We start from the raw sequence: 8,613 nt of genomic DNA, 5'->3' as shown, positions 1-8,613 counted from the left end.
GCAGTTATTGAAATGTATAAAAGGTAATGTTGGGTAGGGGGTACGAGAGAGAGAGAGAGAGAGCAGATTGTGGGGAGGGGAGCCTTAATCGCAGATTTTGACCAATCGGCATTAAATTCCTGCAAAAAAATTTATTCTTAGTTTTTTTCTGTGATATTATTGAGCAAAATAATAAAAACTAGAGGAAAAAATGTTTTAAAATTGTTTTATTAGTTTACGTAATTCGTGTAAGGCTTTTCAATATTTGCGATGACATAATGAATAAAAGCATAATATTAATCAAATTTTTATTATATTCAACTCATGTCTATGGAAAGCATTTTTGTTCAGTTTTTCTACCTGAGGTAACATATTGGAGTGAAATTTATGTCAGCACGATCAGTTTAAAATAATTTATCGACCGAACTTTATTACCTGAAACTGGCAGTAATGCAGTTCAAAAATCTCAGAAACGCAAGATTGACGCATATAATTTACGAAATAACGAGATAAAGACTGTAGGATATATTATTACGTAAATCAGTCCTTTCTGTTCTAGGCAAAAATGAGAATCGTCTGTACTGCGGTCTGTGCCCTAGCAATTATTCTTAATTCTATTGGTGAATATAATAGTTTAATAATACATTAATCATTTTTTAAGATTATTTAACTTTCCACAAATAAAAATTTCTTCGACGCGATAACTGTATCCGAGAAATGATAAATTTCGAGGCTGATATATTTTCTTTATACACCAAACTCTCGCTTTCAGTCACTTCGTCTTCAGTCTTCCTAGAACTATTGGCCCCCTCAGTTTCTCAGGGAAACAGAGCGAGAGCGGTTGCGACATTATATATAGATATATATTCCCATTAGAAGCGAGTCAGGCGGCGCTCATTGTCAAAGTTTTGATCCCCCCGAAACCAGTCCAAGGCTATTTTAAGGCAACCCTCGACACTTGACTGAAAGCGAGAGTTAGGTGTTCTTGTTTTTCTCTTTCTTAAAAGCTTCTTTCCACTACCTCACACATGTTGTCGAATTCGAGTTGTTTTCTCTGCATGATCCATATTTTTAATCTGCATTTTCAATTCAACTAATAATTTCATCTGCTATTACACCACCAGTAACTAAAATTTGAAAAAGTGATGCATTGTGAGGCTTTACTAGCAGCTTTCCCAAAAGGTAGAGCTGTTTCACAACTTCCCACTGTTTTTAATGGCTATGGTTGAACCGGAACCAGAAGTGATGAAAAGCGTGCCATTTTTTAACCAAATTTTTGGGTTTAAAATTGATCTCTTTCAGCTGAACATTGATCTACATTGTTAAAATTAGAGTTTTTTTGTAGAAAATTCATCTTCTTTGTCAGAATAATTTTCTGAAAAACACGTTCTTTGTTTGATTGAAATTTTTTTTAAGCGTAATTTTAAATGCTCGACAATTGGTTGAAAAGCGATCTTTTATAGTTGAAAAATCAACTATTTAGTTAAAAATTAATGTATTTTGTCCAAAGTTAAATTTTTTACCTAGAGAAATTATGTTTGTTTCGTGGAAATTTATTTTTTGCAAAAAAAATTTTATTTGTTGAAAACTGAATCAGGTATTATATTAAAAATTCTCGCTTTGTTGGTTAAAAACAATTGCCATGACTAAAAATTATGATATTCAATTTTTAGCTGAATATTAATTTTTTCATTTGAAATTTCAACTATTTGGTTCCAAATTTGTGTATTTTGTAGAAAATTAATTTTCATGGTTGAAAATACTTCCTTTTAGTTAAAAATTGTTCTTTTGTTTTGGTATAAAATTAATCTTCTTAGCAGAAAATTCATCTTTTTGGTTAGACATTCAACTTTTAAGTTAAAAATTCATTTTTTTCTGTAACTGAAAATTTATTTATATTGTTTTTTGCAAAAACATTTTTATCATTGGAGAGCCTAAGAAGGGCACGAAACTGCTTTCTATTTTGTTTTTTCCAGGTTGAAGCTTCTACTGTTGGCAGTGCTTTGTAGATTTTTTTTTTGGCATGGGCGTACATTCGGGAGCTGAAAATAAGCCGAAAATTCTGGTATTCTTTGTTTGTTCCGAATTTGTGTTTTTAAAGAAAGGATAGTTTTATTTTTAGTAGTGGTGGTGGCTCATATTTTTCGGGCTTGTCGTCGAACGACAATGTCGAGTGCTCGCTGCTGAATTGTGGAAGAGAGGGGCGAACGAAGAGTAGGAGCGAGCATGCGCAGGCATACATAATGGAGCGCTAAGCGCGAGATAAATGCACAATCGAGTGAGAAGCGCGAGAACCAACAATCGTCCATTTTTTTGTCACTTTATCGAGAACAACTGGAGAAATTTCACGAATAACGCGTTCCATGTTGGCCTGTAGATCATCAGTTGTTTGCAGCTTGTCGGCGTAGACGACAGACTTAACGTAGCCCCATAAAAAAAGTCCAAAGGCGTCAAGTAGCAAGATCAAGGTGGCCAATAGAAATGACCCTTTTTCGATATGATTCGTCTGTTGAACATCGTCTTCAATAAATCAATGATTTCAACAGCCGTATGACTTGTTGCAATGGACATTTGTCGGAAATTGCATACCATACGCTACTAAAATAAAGAAACAACAATTGTTGTCAACGAATTTCCGTGTTCTTTATTTCAATTTTTTAAAAAACAACGTTAAAATACACCAAATTTATTTAAAATTCTTTTAATCGTTTTTTCCCGTGTAAAATGCCAACATACTTTTAAAAAACTAATCCTTTTTTATTGCAGAATTAAGTTCGCAGTTCGAATGTTTACCGAATGGCGCCCCTATCCCTGGACTTCCTCGTGCCAGAGCTTCTTTTTTTTCTTCTTCTGGAGGACTTTCACCTGAGCAATCTCTTACTGCTGCCGAGTCTCCTCTTCGTATCAGGTCAAGGTCGCCTCCTGCCAGAAGCACAACTCCTCCAATAATGCTTCCTTCTCCTGATGGATTGGGATATGGACTTGAACAACTTAAATTCATTCGGCTGATTCCCAACCAAAATGAGCACCGGATATTCGAACTTCGAAGGTACACTTTTCCTGAAGATCAACAAATTAAAATAAAAACAGAAGGTAGTAAGTTTAGGCCTGTGCATGCCCAAGAACAAATTGTATTATCAACATACAATGGTGGTATTCTTGCAATATTAAAAAGTTGTAATATCCTTGCTGGAATGTATAAACATTTTATTTTTGTTATGAGGCGGATGAAAATAAACATGGAAAGTGGCGCGATTAAACCATTGAACCGAGAAGAAATGAATGAAACTCCAGTCGGTCCCAGCCGTACAATAAAAAATAATTTTAGAGTACTGAATTTAAACCCTTGTCCACAACACGATTAAATACTATTAATTTAATTTCAAAAACTTGAAGCTAAAATACATATTTTGTGATCCGAAGTCAAATAAAAATCTATAATTAATTGGTAATTATATTCAACAGTCAATGTATTATTGTTCTTCAGGATTGAAACTTTCTTCAATACAAAAGTTATACTGATCGAGTGTTATTCTAATTATTATAATTATTGTAAAGTGCATTGTTCATACAATTAAATAGTGCGACCAAACTAGATATGACCATGAAGTTACAGATATCAGATACGAAAGATTACAAGGATTGGTTGAACAAATCAAGGATATCATCTTTGTACAGTTCGCTAAAGACCCCACATACTTCAAAGATTGGAGAGTTAATAGCCGAGGTTGGAATAGGGAGATAAAATTGCATTTTCTCCCCAGAATTATAATGATGTATTGCAATTGGAATATCAGATAAAAGATATCTCCTGTCGACGTCTCCGTTTAGAATCTTAAATAAAAATAAAATCATTGCGACTTTCCGCCTATTTTCGAACGACCATTTATTAACTCTGTGGCAAAGCAGCTGATAATCATAACCTGGAAGGATAAAATCACCCCTTGTTTTGATGAGAAACTTGAGAAATCTTTTTTGACGTTTATCTATCATTTCAGAAAGACACTTAGCTTTAGGGTTCCAGATAATCGATCCGTATTCCAACTTAGGCCTAATAAGATTGTAGTAAAGAGCCCTAATGGTAGCTTGCTTCGTAAACTGACGACATAATCTAAACAAAAACTCCAGAGATCTGTTTTCTTAACTTTACCTTTTGCTGGGTTGATATCCAAGTTATTGCTACCACACTAAGTTAAAAAATTATCCAGATCATTTTGTAGCTCGTAGCAGTCTTCTAGATAGATTAACGGTTATTTTCCGGCCTGCTTAACTTGAAAAGTTGACTTGCTTACACTACCATTTTTAACGGAATTTTGGTATTATTCGCATAAAATAGACGTAGACATTTCATAACATTATCCACAGTATTCATAAAAACATTAAAGAGAATCGGTCCAAGGTTCGAATCCTGTGTTACCCCAGAGGTGGGTATGAATGAGAATAAGGAATAGCCATTATATCTTACTATTACTTTACGATCCCTTAAATAAGAGTATATGAGACTCCTGATTTTATCCGGTATGCCTAATTTTTGCAGCCTAAGTCATATTTTGCTATGATCAATACAGTAAAATGCTTTAGATATATCAATGTATATTAAATCAACCTGTCTATGGTATATTAACATTTTTTCAGTTTGCTGCATAAAGGTTTTTAGATTAGTCACCGTTGATTTGTGAGGCATAAAGCCATGTTGGGACTGAGATGAAACAGGAGTTAAATAGGGTCCGATAAATTCAGTAATTAACTTTTCCAAAACTTTAGGGAAGCTGTTTACAAGACTGATTAGCCGATAACTCATAATAAGACATTTATCTTCTTTTTAAACACCGGACAAACCTTCGCTCATTTCCAAATATCAGGACAAACTTTAGAAGATAGAGACACAAAGTATATAAGTGTTAACGGCCAGCAAGTTCACTTGCACACTGACTCAAGATACAACTTGGAATTCAGGAAATTCATTAAATACTCCGGAAGAAACTTTATAAACTTAAGAGAAAAAATCTGCAAATGAGTTAATTATATCCTGAGGTTTATTAATTTCAACCTCATTATAAAACATTACACCAGAAATCCGCGAGACTTTTTTCAAATTCAGCCTCCCGCGATTAAAACGGGACTCGCTCGAAATGCTTTCGTTTCAGTTGGCCTCTTGGTTATTCAGGTTCTTGATTTTCTCAAGTCGGATTTTCAATTTTTTTAAAGCATATCTTAAAAGGAAATTGCATTACACATATTTCTGTTCCTTTCGCTCTAACTCCATCAATAATAGGACTATAGGGATAAAATTTGTTGGGAACATGCATATAACAGTTCCGAAAGTGACAGTAATGATGACATTTTGATTTTTTTAAAACATTTTTAATTAATTTATTCCCGACTCAGGTCGTAAATGGAGGAGTGTTCAAAGAATTTCATAATATAAGTAAAAGAATATGTTGTGAAATCAAAAATACGAGAGGCTGGCATAATTAATAGAATAATTCCAGAGAAATCTTTCAAAATTATCGAGAGTTGCTGCAGACCAAAGTGCTACGAAAAAATTCCAGTTGATCAACAGCAATTATGGTGAACAAAATATAATGCTCAGTGAAATTATGAAATGCAAGGACCCCATCAGCACGTCACCCAAAAAGTTACCCAGATTGATCAATTGGATCTATCATTTCCCTACTGGTGAAAAAAATATTGTAGTCAGCAAAATTTTTTTTTGCTATTTGCTGCGTTTTCACAAGAAACGTATTGAAACTGTTCAGGTGAAGATTATTAACAAGCTTAGTGTGACTTTTTTATTCAATGTACATGTCCATAGTACAAACGAAAGTTACATGTTCACCCCTCTCGAAAGAATTGCAAAAAAGAAGGTAACACTGTTTGTAGTTTTTTACAGCATGCGATACTAACAGAATATAAGAAAGGGAAATACATCAGCATAACTCTTTTTTCCGATGCATGTCCTGCACAAAATTAAAATTACACAGTATTTAATTTCCTCATTCTACTTTCTATTCACTTGCAATGTGAAATAAAATATTTGTTCCTCGTTTCTTGACCATTCGTATTGCCAATGCGATAGGAATTTCGGCCTATATTCTCAAAAGAAAAAAAAATGGAATGGATAGAAACACCGACTGCTTATATGGAAATGATTCGCAATGCTCGTAATTGTCCATTTACAATGTTCGAGTGCTGTGAGAACATTTTTTTAGGACTTTCAAATAAGCTGTAAAGGCAGAACGACAAAGCCGAACAAATTAAAAATCAGTTAAGCTTTCGTTCTACACTTTTTGCCCGATGGAAAAGTTGACGTATATGGCAATTATAAATTGAAAAACTCTACTTCTTTCAATTTCAAACCAAAAATTGATTTCATGGATCTCAAGAAGTGTTCCCCACCTCGCCTTGGCCTCAGAGCTGCAAGAATCAAAGACGTCAGGGAGCACTTGATTCATTTAACCCTTCAAGGGCAGGATTTTTTTGCATCTTATTTCACTAAAATTAATTTTTAAAAAACCCAGATGCAAAAAAATCCGAAGAAAGTGAAGAAGATTCATAGGCAGTAAATTTGATCGAATCTTTAATAAATATTTATTTTCGTGATTATATGAATTCAATATTATTATTTATCCAGATAATCAATTCTCCGGGGTTGTGTAACCAAATGATTCGAAATTGTTTTTGTGAAATTATTAATTTGACCGCATCAACCGGATCTTAACCATCGCTAGACACATCCTTAGAACAAGCTTACACGTGTATCGTACGAGCGTCAAGTCTTTATTTCATTTTTATTCGTAAATCACAAGCCAGAATTACTTGCCGTTTTCCAAAAAACTTCTTTGAATCATACTGGAACTTTTTGTAACGATAAGTTTCAGTTTATTCGAAATTCGTCAGCGACACGAAGCGTTTGAAAGTTTCAATGCGTAATTTAATTAAGTCGGGAATCAATAAATAAAAAATGTTTGGGAATAAAAATCAAAATTTCATCATTACTGTCACTTTCGTAACAGTTATATGCATGTTCCCTATAAATTTAATCCCTATAGTCCTATTATTAAAGGAGTTAGAGCGAGCGGAATGCTTAGAAGATGAATTAACCTAAAAATGTGTGTATTGAGATCACGGCAATGCTGGTAATATATAGACATCTCATTAGGTAAATCCAAATATATAATATAAGAACAATTTTAAATTTTTTCTTTCCTGTGCTGTGTTGCGCGTGTCTCTCGAGTAGGCTGAGGTAATCTTTTTTGCATTCGCTTCTGTGTGAAATGTGATAATGATGGGACGAGGTGGACGGGAGCTCTGGTGGAAAAATGTACCAATTCGTGATATCCTGCGAATTAAATAAGGATCATGCGTACACTGGACCGACTTTAGGAAATCATTAATATTTGCAAGGTCAACCTTTCCTGAGTCGACGGTATTATTATTTTTTCGTTACACTGGTCACAGACTTGGTTCGGCATAATTTCAAAGTGAACTTCTACAAATTGATAAATTAATGACTGAGATTTTCAGAAAGGTATTGGATTCAAACACAAATTTAGGAACCACACAGTAGTCCCGTATGAGTCATAAAGAGATAAAATCCAACGGAACGTAAAGAAACACTAGGCAACAATCAAAATATGGATTTTGAGGTAATATCCATACTCAATCCTTGAACCGGAACTGTTATCCAATTACACTACACTTGAGTAATACCACAACACACAAGCAAGTCAGTCAGATCACTTATTAGCTAATAAAAACAGCCAAAATTCAGGACCGATCGAAACACACGTGAACAGCGTCCGCAATTTTCATTGACAATGACCATTCCCTTAGGAAAAGACTGTAGAGAGGAAGTTACAGTACCGGTTGAAATTTTCTACATGGCTAGCATGAGGGTTAATTCAAATAACTGATAACTTCAAAAACATGGAAGATAGTTTCAATCTAAAAGAAATCTAATGAAATTACACGCCGAATTACTACTAGTAAAGGTCTTTCTGACTTCTTGAAGAGGATATATCACGTAAAAACTTTTTTTAAAAAGTCAAGAATTCCTCGAATTTCCTCATTCAACTTTAACTGAAGTCATAACCTAAGGAAATTATAGCAAACATTTTTAATGTATAGAAAACTATTTCCAAGCAGATCGAAGCTCGACGTAGCGCACCTCGTGGCGAAATGAGATGTTAGGATTAAAAAATGTCTAGAGTTCGTATTTTGTAACTGATTCTAAAGATTTTTTTTTTAGTTTAAATCTGATTAAGTTTCAAAGGGTCTGCCGGATCCAAATTTTTAAAGGAATAACTAATTTCTTATTCAGTTGAAAAATAATAAAACGCAATGTTCTTTATTTGCTGATTTTTTCGTTAAATTACGTAAAAGTAAGAATTACTCATGATCAGCAACCCAACGAAAACAATGATCATTGTTGTCAATAATTTTTATAAATGTATTTACTTATCGCATTCCTGAACACGAAGAATTTAGGGAGCTATTTTCGTATAATTAATTTGTTGATACGCAATTAAATCTTGAACTACAGTCTGTCAAGTTAAAGCGTGGGTGGCTTTACTCGCAGTCGGTAAGGTGTATCGACATGATTTTGGTGTCAAAATATTAAGAAGAGCTCCC

The sequence above is a fragment of the Belonocnema kinseyi genome, chromosome 1 (assembly GCF_010883055.1).
Source record: "Belonocnema kinseyi isolate 2016_QV_RU_SX_M_011 chromosome 1, B_treatae_v1, whole genome shotgun sequence".
Lineage (NCBI taxonomy): Eukaryota > Metazoa > Arthropoda > Insecta > Hymenoptera > Cynipidae > Belonocnema > Belonocnema kinseyi.
Note: the sequence above shows the minus strand (reverse complement) of the source record.